General features: G+C 41.0%; 1 pseudogene; it reads right to left on the bottom strand.

Annotated features, from left to right (window-relative positions):
• Window positions 1-4,307: 4,307 nt before the first annotated feature.
• Window positions 4,308-12,817, bottom strand: LOC107706916 (uncharacterized; annotated as a pseudogene).
• Between the last annotated feature and the right edge of the window lie 547 nt (window positions 12,818-13,364).

Below are 13,364 nucleotides of genomic sequence, written 5' to 3'. Positions count from 1 at the left end.
GCGGGGGCTGGGAACACGGCCTCGGAGGCTGCTCTGCCATGGCCTCCTGAACTGTCTGCTCCGCCATGGCTTTCTGAGTCCCCTGATCCGCCATGGCCTCCTGAACTGTCTGCTCCGCCATGGTGCCCCGTACTGTCTGATCCGCCATGGCTCCCCGAGCTGCCTGCTCCACCATGGTGCCCCGAATGGGTACTGCCGTCTCGTGTCTGTCCTGAGGGACCTCCAGAGCGCCCACCCCCTCTCTCCCTGTTGGATGTTGTGTGGCGTGAGGACGCGCTTTCCGGGAGGGGGGAGTAATGTCAGACTCTGTTCCATGTCTCGTGTTGTGTTTTCCTCCCCCACGTGCTCCACGTTTATGATTATGCCCATATTTGTTTTTCCTGTTCCCATTTGAGTTCCATTAGTTTCAGTTGTGTTGCTTTAATCTCCATGTTAATTCCTTGATGAGTTCCATATTTAAGCCGTGTGTGTTTCCATGTCCAGCGTCCGGAATTGTTCATCAACCCCTCAGTCTACGTGTGTACTCCTTGGTATTTGGATGAATAAAGACTGTTGATGTTAATCCTCTCAGACGACCACCGGGACAAGACCACAGGAACCGGATGATTCCTCTGCACAATGTGACTTTGCTGCAGCCTGGAATTGAACTGCTGGTTTTGTCTGGTCAGAGGAGAACTGGCCCCCCGACTGAGCCTGGTTTCTCCCAAGGTTTTTTCTCCATTCTGTCACCGATGGAGTTTTGGTTCCTCTGGCTTGCTTAGTTGGGGACACTTCATTTCCAGTGATATCGTTGACTTGATTGCACAGATACTATTTAAACTGAACTGAGCTGGATGATGAAATCACTGAATTAAATGATGAACTGCCTTTAACTGAAAATTGAGTGTTTACTATTGTCATTTTGCATTATTGACACAATATTTTCCTAATTAATGCTGTACAGTTGCTTTGACACAATATGTATTGTTAAAAGCGCTATATAAATAAACCTGACTTGACTTGACTTGACAGAGTGAAGGTACAGGACCTAAAATTTCCACTCTTTCATTAGCCCCGGGTCCAGTGGACCCCAACATCCTGTATTTAATATACATGTGTAGGGGGGGTGTATAGTGAGTGGTCATTGAAAATTTGTTCTGATATATGTTCTTCACAGAAAATGAGCCAAGGCCAATGAGTCTGAGTTTGAAAAAATACTTAATAGTATCATTTTTATTTTTATTTTAGTTTACTCAAACACCATACAAGGGTTAAAGGGATAGATCACCGCAAAATAAAGATTCTGTCATCTAGTTGCCCTCTTGTCACTTAAACGTCATGGCTTCAGACTGCAACTACAGTAGTCACAAATACAAAAAAACAAAAAAAATTAACAATACTTTCATAAGATGATGTTACTTAATTATACTTTTAGAGCACATAGGTGTTTCTTCAAAGCAACAGTGAATACTGAGTGAGCCGTGATGTCTGCAAAAAAACAAAAAAAAGACTCATATGAATCAGTTTGGAATCAGACATCGATACTATACTATAAACTACAATACTATACTCTATATATGTTTTGAGTTCCAGTGAAGAAAAAAAAACTTGTAACATGAATTGTCATTTTGAGTGAATTATAATATTTATTAATTCCACAGATTACTAATTCCAGCCACAGATGATGCATTAAAAATGCCTTTAAAGGGAAATGTTTTGAAAGCAAGTTCAATATTGTCTGTGTGCACCACTGATGCACTACAATCAAGTTTATATGCATAAACTGTCAAAAATGTGCCAGGACTACCTTAGCTCTTTGCTCTGTAGGGCCTGAATTCTCATCTGAACAATTAGTGCGAGCTGCTGAAATGGGTATCGCAATGGCAGAATGTAATGTGATGAGCTAGCTCTTATCACAGCTCAAAAACTTTAAAGAAAAGAGGAAACTCATTTCAAACAGCCATAATTAAATGACACAGTTGACTTGATAGTCCTTGGACCATCTGAAATTTAAATTACATGAATTAATGGGGAAAAAATCTCTTTTTATTAGTATATCGAAGTTGGGTGCCTTTTGTGATGGTAATGGTTGGCTCTTCTGAAGATTTTTTTTTTAGGGCATAGTCTTGGAAATGAGAGAGATAATCATGAGAGAGAGAGAACAATATTTTTTAAATATGATATTCATATATGCTTATTTGAGGAAGAACAATGACCAGCATTGTTTTGGGGGTGCTCAAAGAGCAAAACCTCCAGTTTAATACAGTTATGAGATTCAGAACATACAGTTCGAATCTGTCTCTAGAAAACAGATGTGTTAAAAAATTTATTGATAATTTTCTTGCCGATTGTAGTGCAGTACAAAGTTCTAATAGGTTCTGCAGAGTTACATTATATGAGTAGCCCTAAGATTAGAGATATACAAACATATTTTGTTTGGACAGTGGTTAATATTGAAGCCTGATAAAATTTTGTTTCCTTGAAATGATTTCAAACAGCACTCGTCTATCCTGTCTTCATGGAATTTCATTTTAAATGATCTACCACTCAAACAGTAAACAAATATATCACATCACCATTGTCCACAACCAGATTATTTATTTAGCTGTTATGTGAAACAGTGCTGCCCTAAATTTAACTTGTTGCTTTCTGCCTAAATTATGGCTCCCTTCAGTGTCTTCCGGTCCATTGCCATTGCTGAATTTCCCTTCAGATGAGAGTCATTCTGCTATGGTACCACAGGCATTATTATTGAAAGCAAAGCAATGAGGTCTTTGCTTATTGGAAGTAATGCAGACATTTGAGATAGGGCTTAAACAATCATAAACTATATCAGCTTCAAATCGGTTATTTTTTTAATGTGTCATTCACTGTAAAAAAGTGCTTTTTTTTTTTACTTGTAAATCAAGATAGCATAATTTAAGTACATTTTACAAACAAATCCTATTTTGTCTTGTTACTCCTACTTCAAAATGTCGCGTTAAATTCTATAAGATACTTGAGGTTTCGTTTTCATTTATTGTGCTTAAATACATAAGTCAATTCAAATTTAACTGCCCAAGTAAAATTTACTTAGTGTTTTGTCATCTAATGAACTAACGCAAAAAATGACAAACGCAAGTAAAAGTTACTCCACGAACCCAGGCAATCTATGCACATGCTTTCTTGGTTCCGAAGTGGCGCGCAGAGGCAGAGAAAAGCAACGGAAAATTTTCTGGAAGACTGATGTGATTTTTACACGGTAAGTTATGTTTAGTTACGTCTGCAGAAAAGTATAGAGCTATTAAGATTTCTGCAGTTCTCGTGGTTAAAGAGTTAATGCGTTAACTGTTAATATTGACAGAGTTGAGTTTGCTATAGAACCGATTTGCACAAACATCCGTTATTAGCAAACGGCATCTGTGTCGAAAACAACTGTCTTGTATTTTACATGTAATCTACGGAGAAGTTTAATGTAAAGTGAACTTTAAAATTAACTTTGCTGTACGCGAGTGTCGTGATAAATGTACACTGAAAAAAAAGTCAGATTCGGATTTACTTGAAAAAAGCTTGGAAACAATGTTCACTCAGAATTTTTTTTGAAAAATTTGCCAAGTAAAAGCCTAAACATAATTATTAGTAGTTTTAATTAGACATTTTTAAGTTATATTTATTTATTTATTTATTGTTATAGTTAAATTGTATTGAAATTTATTGTTTGTAAATTTTACTTAAGTAATGCTTATAATATATTATGATTTATTGCATTTTTTACATAAGAGTCCTAATTATCTTTTTTATTTATCCTGAGTAACCTTTACTTTAAACATTATTTAAACATTATTAATATAATTTGTGATGTATTACTACTGATGTTTTCAATAAAATAAACACTGACAGACATTTTCTTTGTGTACTTTTATTTGAATTAAACTCTTGAAAAAAAACAGATTAAACAAAGGGAATGATAAAACAAGTGAACAAAAATGAATGGACACATTCATTAAGATTAACTGCTGTTGGCCAAAATGGTTCAGCATCTTTATCCTATCACAGATTTTTTTTTGTATATAACAGAGCACAACAATTTAACATGAGATGCTTAACTGTGATCTAACATACAACACTGTGATAAAACAAATAAACATCTGCTTCTGTTTTCTTTATCAGAACTGCATTACTCACATTACACTGCATTACAATGTTTCTGTTAAACAGTACAGTATAGTACAAACGTTGCTCTAAGTTACATTAACCAACCATTTTTACAACATTCTCACTTGCTGAACAAATCAGCAAATACAAAATGCAAGTGTAAGTGTCAAACAAAATGGCCAAATATAGCAGACTTATATTAGTAGCGTTCTATGCAAAGAGCTAACTATTGGAGAAAATTTGAAAGCATCCAGCCCAAGAAAGATTTTCTGAAAGACTTCAAATGTGTTTCTCAGCTTTGGGGAATAGCTTAAGTTCAGGGAGTAAATGAAGCCCATGAGCAAAAGGCACACATTTGTGAGATTCTTACATCCCAACAGCACCTCAGTTACCGCAATGACGATGATGACGTCAGCTATGTTGGCATCTTCCTCTCCTGCAGTGCTGCCCTCTACAATGATCTTCATTACATGATTGGTGAAGCTATCTTTAATCACATTTCTGCTGACATCCTGTCAAATACACAAATAAGTGCAAAGTGGTTACAATACTGTACACACAGAGATTTGGTCTCACCGTTATTAAATCTGTTATTACATGAAGACAGGAAAAAACTTAAGAATAACTGTGTCTGCAAGACACTTAAAAAACTACCTGCAAAGCTACAGTACTGTAAAAGTGTTTTAGGCTCTTGTGTAAAAATTCTGTAAAGTGGGGATGCCTTTAAAATGCTTTCATAAATTGATTTTCATTTACCTTCTATTGACTAAATACATTTTTTGTGTGATCACCCTTTGCACTTAAAGCAGTTTTTGGCCTAGGTACACTCAATATAGTTTTTCCGGTAGCTTTGCATGTAAATTTTTTAAGCATTTTGCAGACATTGCCACAGTTTTTCTTGATTTAGTCTGTTTCTGTTTTATCTCTTACTTCATGTTATAATAGACAGACTCGATGGTGAGACCAGATCTTCTGTGGAGCACCAACTGTTGTCAGACTCCATGTGCATACAAAAATCTCACTGGATTATTACAAATAATGGCAAAATAGATGTTTAGGAATGTAAACTGGTATTTCATACACTCTAAAAAAAAATGGTGTTATATATAGCACTAAAAGTGGTTCTTGGCTCATAATCATAGGGGAACCACTTTTGATGCTATATAGCACTATATCTTTAAAGGTGCTCTACAGCACCTTTGTCAAATGGTGCTATGTAGAACCCATAAGAGGTGCCATATAGCATTTTATTTCTTCGACAAAAATGGTGCTAAACAGTACCAACAGTTCAACCAACAGTTGGCTCTTTAAGAACCTTTAAAGGGGCTTAACAGGTTATTTGTACAGCAGTGGTACTATATAGCACCTTAACCACCCAAAAGAACCACAGAAGAACCGCTGAAGAACCACACAGGGGCTTAACAGGTTCTGTATACGGTAACGGTGCTATATAGCACCTCAGTCATCTAAAAGAACCAGTGAAGTACCGCTGAAGAACTTGAAGAGCACTTAAAGTGGCTCCCCTATGATTACAAGCCAAAAAAACACATTTAGTACTATATAGCACCAGTTTTTAGAGTATACTGACAAACTACAGCACAAAGATATGAAAAGTAAAAACCACGTTTGGGGATGAAAACACTAATGTGCTTTAGTCTTTTGCAGTACTGTACATATCTGAAGTCAAAACGAAATTAAATTTGCCTATTAATGTACCTGGTAGGCTTCAATGAGCTCCTCAGATGATTCTCCCAGGTAGGAAAGCAGGCAGCGAATCACAGCATCTCGCTTATATTCAACTTGCTGATAAAAACAAAAGTAAATTGCAGTGAACATTAACAGTGTACACTTCCATCTACATACATCTGCATATCTATCAAGTCAGGAAGCAGCAGGATATCAGATGTGTAATATATACATTTACCTGGCAGAGTGAATCTAGCACACTTCTAATTTTTATGCATGCATCCCCATCCTTCATTTTGAACAAATCCAGGAGCTTTGGAGTGTAGAGGTCAAGTTTTTGCTGAAAGGTTGGCTCCAGGGGAATTGTGGTTATCTTTCTGAACTCATTCTTAATCTAAGACCAAGAAAATAAAAAATAAAATGCTACACATTTAAGATTCAGTAGTCAAATAAACACTTTTTTTTTGCGAACCACACACGCATGAACACACACACACACACACACACACACACACAAACACACACACACACACACACACACACACACACACAAACACATCATGCTATACTAATTAAATTAAAATATTTAATTGTTTTTAATGAATGAAATATGAGTTCCAAAAGTTCTAAGTACCTACATATTACCATCAAGCCAGCAAAAGAATAACTAAGGTTTACCTCAGATTCACAAAAAAGAGCTGACCATCTCTCCATGAAATCTTTGACAGCAGGGCAGTGATTAATGATTTCTAATCTTCGATAGGAGAAAGTCTTCTCCATTATCTCACCATGTCAGGGTTCAGTCACTTCGGTCTAGTTTATTCATGGTTTTGTGATGGAGCCCTGACAAGTCAAGTCAAGTCACTTTTATTTATATAGCGCTTTTAACAATACAGATTGTGTCAAAGCAACTTTACAGCATTAAATAGGAAGATAGTGTGTCAATAATGCAAAATGACAATAGTAAACACTCAATTTCCAGTTAAAGGCAGCTCATCATTGAATTCAGTAATGTCATCATCCAGCTCAGTTCAGTTTAAATAGTATCTGTGCAATCAAGTCAACGATATCTCAATTTCAGGCTAGCAAAGTCACATTGTGCAGAGGAATCATCTGGTTCCTGTGGTCTTGTCCCGGTGGTCGTCTGAGACAAGGTCTTTACAGGGGATCTGTATCTGGGGCTCATCTAGTTGTCCTGGTCTCCGCTGTCTTTCAGGGCTGTAGAGGTCCTTTCTAGGTGCTGATCCACCATCTGGTCTGAATATGTACTGGATCCGGGTGACTGCAGTGACCATCTGATCTGGATACAGACTGGATCTGGTGGCTACGGTGACCTCGGAATAAGAGAGAAACAGACTAATATTAGCGTAGATGCCATTCTTCTAACGATGTAGCAAGTACATCGGGTGTTATGGGAAGTGTTCCCGGTTCCGGTTGTCTTAATTAATGCAGCCTAACAATCCTTTAACGGATTTGAATATTAGAAGCGTATTAGTGTGTTATGTGTAAGCCAGGTTGAAGAGATGGGTCTTTAATCTAGATTTAAATTGACAGAGTGTGTTTGCATCCCGAACAATGTTAGGTAGGTTATTCCAGAGTTTGGGAGCTAAATAGGAAAATGATCTGCCGCCCGCAGTTGATTTTGATATTCTAGGTATTATCAAATGGCCAGGGTTTTGAGAACGCAGCGGACGTGGAGGGCTATAATGTAACAAGAGCTCGTTCAAAAACTGATGTGCTAAACCATTCAGGGCTTTATAATAAGCAAATTTTAAAATCTATACGATGTTTAATAGGGAGCCAGTGCAGTGTTGACAGAACCGGGCTAATATGGTCATACTTCCTGGTTCTAGTAAGAACTCTAGCTGCTGCATTTTGGACCAGCTGGAGTTTGTTTATTAAGCGTGCAGAACAACCACCCAATAAAGCATTACAATAATCTAACCTTGAGGCCATGAATGTATGAATTAACGTTTCTGCATTTGACATCGAGAGCATAGGTCGTAATTTAGATATATTTTTGAGATGGAAAAATGCAGTTTTACAAATGCTAGAAATGTGGCTTTCAAAGGAAAGATCGCTACCAAATAGCACGCCTAGGTTCCTAACTGATGACAAAGAATTGACAGAGCAGCCATCGAGTCTTAGACAGTGTTCTAGGTTATTACTTGCGGAGGTTTTAGGTCCAATAATTACTCCCGTCTTGTCTTGTTTTCTTGTGAGTGCGTGGCTTTGAGTGTGCTCGAGCCGTGCACTCTCTTGTCTCTTGTCGAGTCCCTTGTTTCTTGTTGGAGCGTGGTGTTTTGATCCCTGCACTCATGTCATGTCTTGTTTTGTTGTGGGAGCGTGCGGTCTCGAGTTCGCTCAGGCCGTACGCTCTTCTGTCCTCGTGTCTTGTGTTGTTGCATGCAGCTCGTGTTTTCGGCTGCGTGCTTTCATGTCATGTCTTGTGCTGTGTAGCATGCAGCTTGTGTTTTTCATTGACTGCGTGCTTTCATGTTGTCATGTCTTGTGTGAACACGCGGCTTATGAGTATTCTCATTAGCTGCATGTTCGTGTCTTGTTTTGTTCAAGCACATAGCTTGTGATTTGTTTTGCAGGCCATGTGCTTGTGCTTTTGATTTGTGTGAGCACATGGCTTTGTCTTGTTTGGTTTCTTGTGCCATTTGCTCTCATGTCAGTTTTCTAACCCCACCCATCTTGTTACCTGATTATTGGTTAATTTGGCCCACCTGTGTTTCCCTTATTACCCACCTCATTTGCTCCCTATTTATTCTCCTTGTGTTTGCAGTCCTGTGCAAGTTCTGTGCAATGTTGTGTGTGCCTTGTGTCCTGCCCTGCTTTGTCCCGCCTTGTCCTGCCTTGCCAGTCAGTTTCTCCTACGAGGTAGTTTCTGTTTGTTTTGTTTTATTTCATTATTAATAAAAGCCCTATTTCCTCCTGCGATTGAGTCCTCGCCTCATCCTCAACCCTGACAGAACGTTCTCGCCATTAGAGGAAGAGCTTGCGCCATCCACCTGTCTCCACTCTCTCCAGCCCCCTCTACAAGCACATTCTCCAGTTCAAGGACCTGAGCTCCCTCCGACAGCGGGGGACTGACATGAGGAAGTTTGCCCTGGAGTTCACCGGTGCTGCGGAGGGGTTTGGGTTCAATGATGCGGCCCTCAAGAACCTTTTTAATAGTGCCCTGGATGAACCCCTCAACTGGTGGAGAATGAAGGGGCTGGATCACCTGACGTTTGGAGGATTCGTCCACTTCCTAGCTCATCAGGGAAATCCTCCAGGCGAAGAGGCTGCAGCGTCCCCAGAGGTGCTTGAGCCCGCCTGGTTCGACCCACCGGCCCCGCCCTGGTCATCCACCAGGGTTCCTGTACTGCCGGAACCTCCCTGGTCTGTCCCTCCGGTCCCACCCTGGCCTTCAGCCAGGACTCCAGAACTGCCGGAACCTCCCTGGTCCATCCCTCCAATTCCACCCTGGCATCCTGCCAGGACTTCTGAACTGTATGAGCCTCCCTGGCTCAGCCCTCCTGCCCCTCCCAGGTGGTGTCCCTTTGGGGAGGGGGTAGTGTCAGGGTTCTGTCACTTCGGTCTAGTTTATTCATGGTTTTGTGATGGAGCCCTGGCACTCCCGTCTTGTCTTGTTTTCTTGTGAGCACGCAACTTCGAGTGTGCTCGAGCCGTGTGCTCTCTTGTCGGCGTGCCTTGTTTCTTGTTGGAGCGTGGTGTTCGGATCCTGGCACTCATGTCTTGTTTAGATTCAGAGGCCCCAGAGGTGGCCGGAGGCACCGCAGCACCCCCAGAGGTGGCTGACAAAGCTGCTGCGCCCCCCAGAGGTGGTTGACGAAGCTGCAGCACCCCCAGAGGCGGCTGACGACACTGCAGTGCCCCGCTCTCGGAGACGGAGGAGGGGAAGGAGGAAGAATGGGTTCACCTCGCTGCCCCTAGAGGCGGCCGAAGAGGCTGCAGCTCCCCTAGAGGCGGCCAAAGAGGCTGCAGTGCCTCCAGTAGCAGCCGATGAGGCTACAGCGCCCCCAGCGGTGCCCGATGAAGCTGCAGCGCCCGCAGTGGCGGCCGAAGAGGCTGCAGTGCCCCCAGAGGCGGACGACGAAGCTGCAGTGCCACACTCTCAGAAACGAAGGAGGAGGAGGAAGAAGGCTTCTTCCGTCTTTCAAGGCCTGGAGGCCATCCCAGAGCCTGATGCCGTCGCAGAGGCATTGCCCAAGCTCCTTGCCCTGCTGGCTCTACCCTTGAAGCCGGCTACGCCCATGTGTCTTGCCCTGCCGGCGCCACCCAGACTCCTTACCCTGTCGGCGCCGCTCAAGCTCAAGCTCCGTGTCCTGCCGGCTCCACCCTGGCCTCCTGCCGGGACTCCAGAGGTGCTTGAGCCTGCCTGGTTTGACCCACCGGCCCCTCCCTGGTCATCCGCCAGGGTTCCTGTACTGCCTGAACCTCCATGGTTCGTCCCTCCAGTCCCGGATTATGAGTATTCTCATTAACTGCGTGTTCGTGACTTGTTTTGTTCAAGCACATGGCTTGTGATTCGTTTTGCTGGCCATGTGCTTGTGCTTTTGTTTTGTGTGAGCACATGGCTTTTGTCTTGTTTAGTTTCTTGTGCCATGTGCTCTCATGTCAATTGTCTAACCCTACACATCTTGTTACCTGATTATTGGTTAATTTGCCCCACCTGTGATTCCCTTATTACCCTCCTCATTGCTCCCTATTTATTATCCTTAGGTTTGCAGTCCTGTGCGAGTTCGTCGTCGAATGTTGTGGGTGCCTTTTGTCCTGCCCTGCCTTGTCCTGCCTTGCCAGTCGGTTTCCCCTGCGGGGTAGTTTCTGTTTGTTTTGTTTTATTTCATTATTAACAAAAGCCTTATTTCCTTCTAGGATTGAGTCCTTGCCTCATCCCTTCATCCCCAACTCTGACAAACCAATGACCTTGTTGTTGTTTTTCTTCTGAATTTCTTTAAGAAGATCAACTCTCTCCTTCTCTAAAGTTTCCTCGGTTTCCCCAAATGGAAATGGGGGCAAGTAGTTTACTTCAGCCTTCCTGGGTCTTTTCATGCGTTTGGGGTAAGACTTTTCATTTGTTTTCTTTCTTTTCAAAGAGTTGACCTCCAGCTCTGGGCAGGACTGGCCTCTGCCTCTAGTGGGGATGCCTGAGGGCAGAACCAATTTGCAAATGTCATTCTCTTCAAAAATAATTTGCAGCTTTGCTGGGGTACACATCTGCAACAGAAAAACAGCAATTAAAACAATTCATCCTAATTAAAAAATTGTACACTACAGCATTAACTTCGATAATCATGCACCTAAAAAGAGGGGCAAATATAGTGCTTTAAGGTAGTCAGTCGTCTTCCTGCAACAGTGTAAGCAGCCAGGGGATAGTAGTCAACCATTTCTCTTTGCTCAAGTAACTGAAAGTTGGCTGTGTGTTCCAACTCATAGTTCCTAAGGCGCTCATTGTACCATGTGCTTAGAAGTCTCACAACAAAGACCAGTTCATTACAAGCCAAGATAGACTGTAACACCTCACAAAAGTCTGGCACGTCTGCAGTGAAACCATGACATAGCAACATTTCAGGTTTATAGTTGGTGCCTAATAAGCACACATTATTTGAAACATGTACCATTGTGACACATGGATACCTATGTTGCACCAAATCTTTTATGTCATCCTTCATGTCCACAGAGACTTGTGAAGTTGTTGTGACCGAAAGTGATGACTTGATCACATTTGATTCATGGAGATGCAATGCAATCATGAGTCGATGTTTCTTTTTGCAAGGAACAGCAGTATGTTCCTGAAACAGCCTGTTTGTCTGACAGCTTTTTTGAAAAAGCCATGTTTAGCTTCAAATCTCATGGTCTATAAGGCTGCCAGAGAACCAAATGTCTGAATTAGTTCAGAGTAGTGCTCGAGAAAGTGGTGTTTGGGAAGAAGCTTTTCTTGAGGAAAAACTTCCAGAAATCTGTGTCGGTGCTCAGAAATCAAAGAGTCAAGGTAGCAAATGCTCTGCTCTGTATGAACTGGGGCCATCACAAGTTCCACAATGTCTTTTAAGGTCATTAACATCTGCCAAACTTCATCATCCTCAGGTACTTTCAAGCCTATCAAGAGAGGCAACAGACACCAATTTTCATATGCATTACCGCCTACAGATCTTTTTGTGGCAAAATGAGCAGGAATCAAATATGGACGATTTTTTTGGTCACTCCACTGATAAGGGAAATTTCGGACCCACTTTATATTAAGTGGCCTTAACAACTATGTACTTACATTTAAATTAATAATTTGGTACAATGCACTTATTGTGTACATACATGTTTTTACATTGTACTTATATTTTAAATATACCTGCATGTAATAACATCTGTAATTAATTTCTGTAATTACATTTATAATTACACTGTTGAGCCATCCCTTACACCTTAACCCACCCTTAAACCTACCCATACCACCAAACCTGTCCCTAACCTTAACCGTATCCCACCTCAATAGCAGCAAAAATGTTTTGCAATACAATGTGAACACAATAAGTACATTGTGCTTATTTATTGATGTAAGTACATAGTAGTTAAGGCCACTTAATATAAATTGGGACCGAACTTTCGAATGCAATTATTGAGCTCCTCAAGAGAAAAATAGTTATTCTTGATAAAGGCTTGAAATGACAATGCCAGTTCCACTGGAACAATACCTTCAAGAAGGTCATGTAATACATCTGGTGGGTAACCAGATGTAAATTTTTCTGAAAATTTTGAAGTTTTTCAGATAGTGCACACTGTTTTTTCACACCATAGCAAGGAGTGGGAGTAGGACTTGACAAAACTGTCCCAACATACATAGTGTGCTGTTCTTTATCTCTCTCTGAAAAAGTCCAGATCTTACTTCTGTGGTCTGAAACTGGGACCTGTCTGCAAGACAAAATCGGCAGACATGAGATCCCGTGAAGTTTTCAATGAATCCTCCCACAGAATGTGCTCCCAAATTATCAGTCACCACAGTGCCTTTCATGACTTTTCCTAAACTTTTTCCAAGATTCTAACAGTGGCTCTAGAACTTTCTGAAATCCAAATCGCTTTGTGTCATCTACCTTACAAAGAATGGATAAATTAATAGATACCAATGTTGATCGTGCATGTGCTGGAAAGTTTCCTAACGCCCAGTAGACAGCAGTGACTTTGTGAATTTTGTGAGAAGTTCCCAAGGGATTGCACACTTCAGAATCATCGATGTACAGAATAAGGCTTAATCTCTCGACATCTCCTGCGAAAAATTCATTTTCATGAAAGTGAGATCCATCATGGAAGGATCGGTATTGTAATGCACATCCAGTATTTTATTTATTTATTTTTTTTGAGTGACTAGGTCCTTTTCTTCAATATTCTTCAAGACTTGTAACAAAGAATGGAGTATCGGAACATGTCTTTATTGTCCAGTGTGTATTCTACTGGTTCAACAACTGCAAAATGGGCTTTCATAAATTCTCTGCTCTTATATGCTGTTGAAATAGGTCCATCTTTCCCTAAAGCTGAACTGACAGGGTTTAATTCACATAGAT

Source organism: Sinocyclocheilus rhinocerous, unplaced genomic scaffold (assembly GCF_001515625.1).
Source record: "Sinocyclocheilus rhinocerous isolate Xijiao unplaced genomic scaffold, SAMN03320098_v1.1 scaffold7863, whole genome shotgun sequence".
Classification (NCBI taxonomy): Eukaryota; Metazoa; Chordata; class Actinopteri; order Cypriniformes; family Cyprinidae; genus Sinocyclocheilus; species Sinocyclocheilus rhinocerous.
Note: the sequence above shows the minus strand (reverse complement) of the source record. Positions and strands in the feature narration are given on the sequence as shown.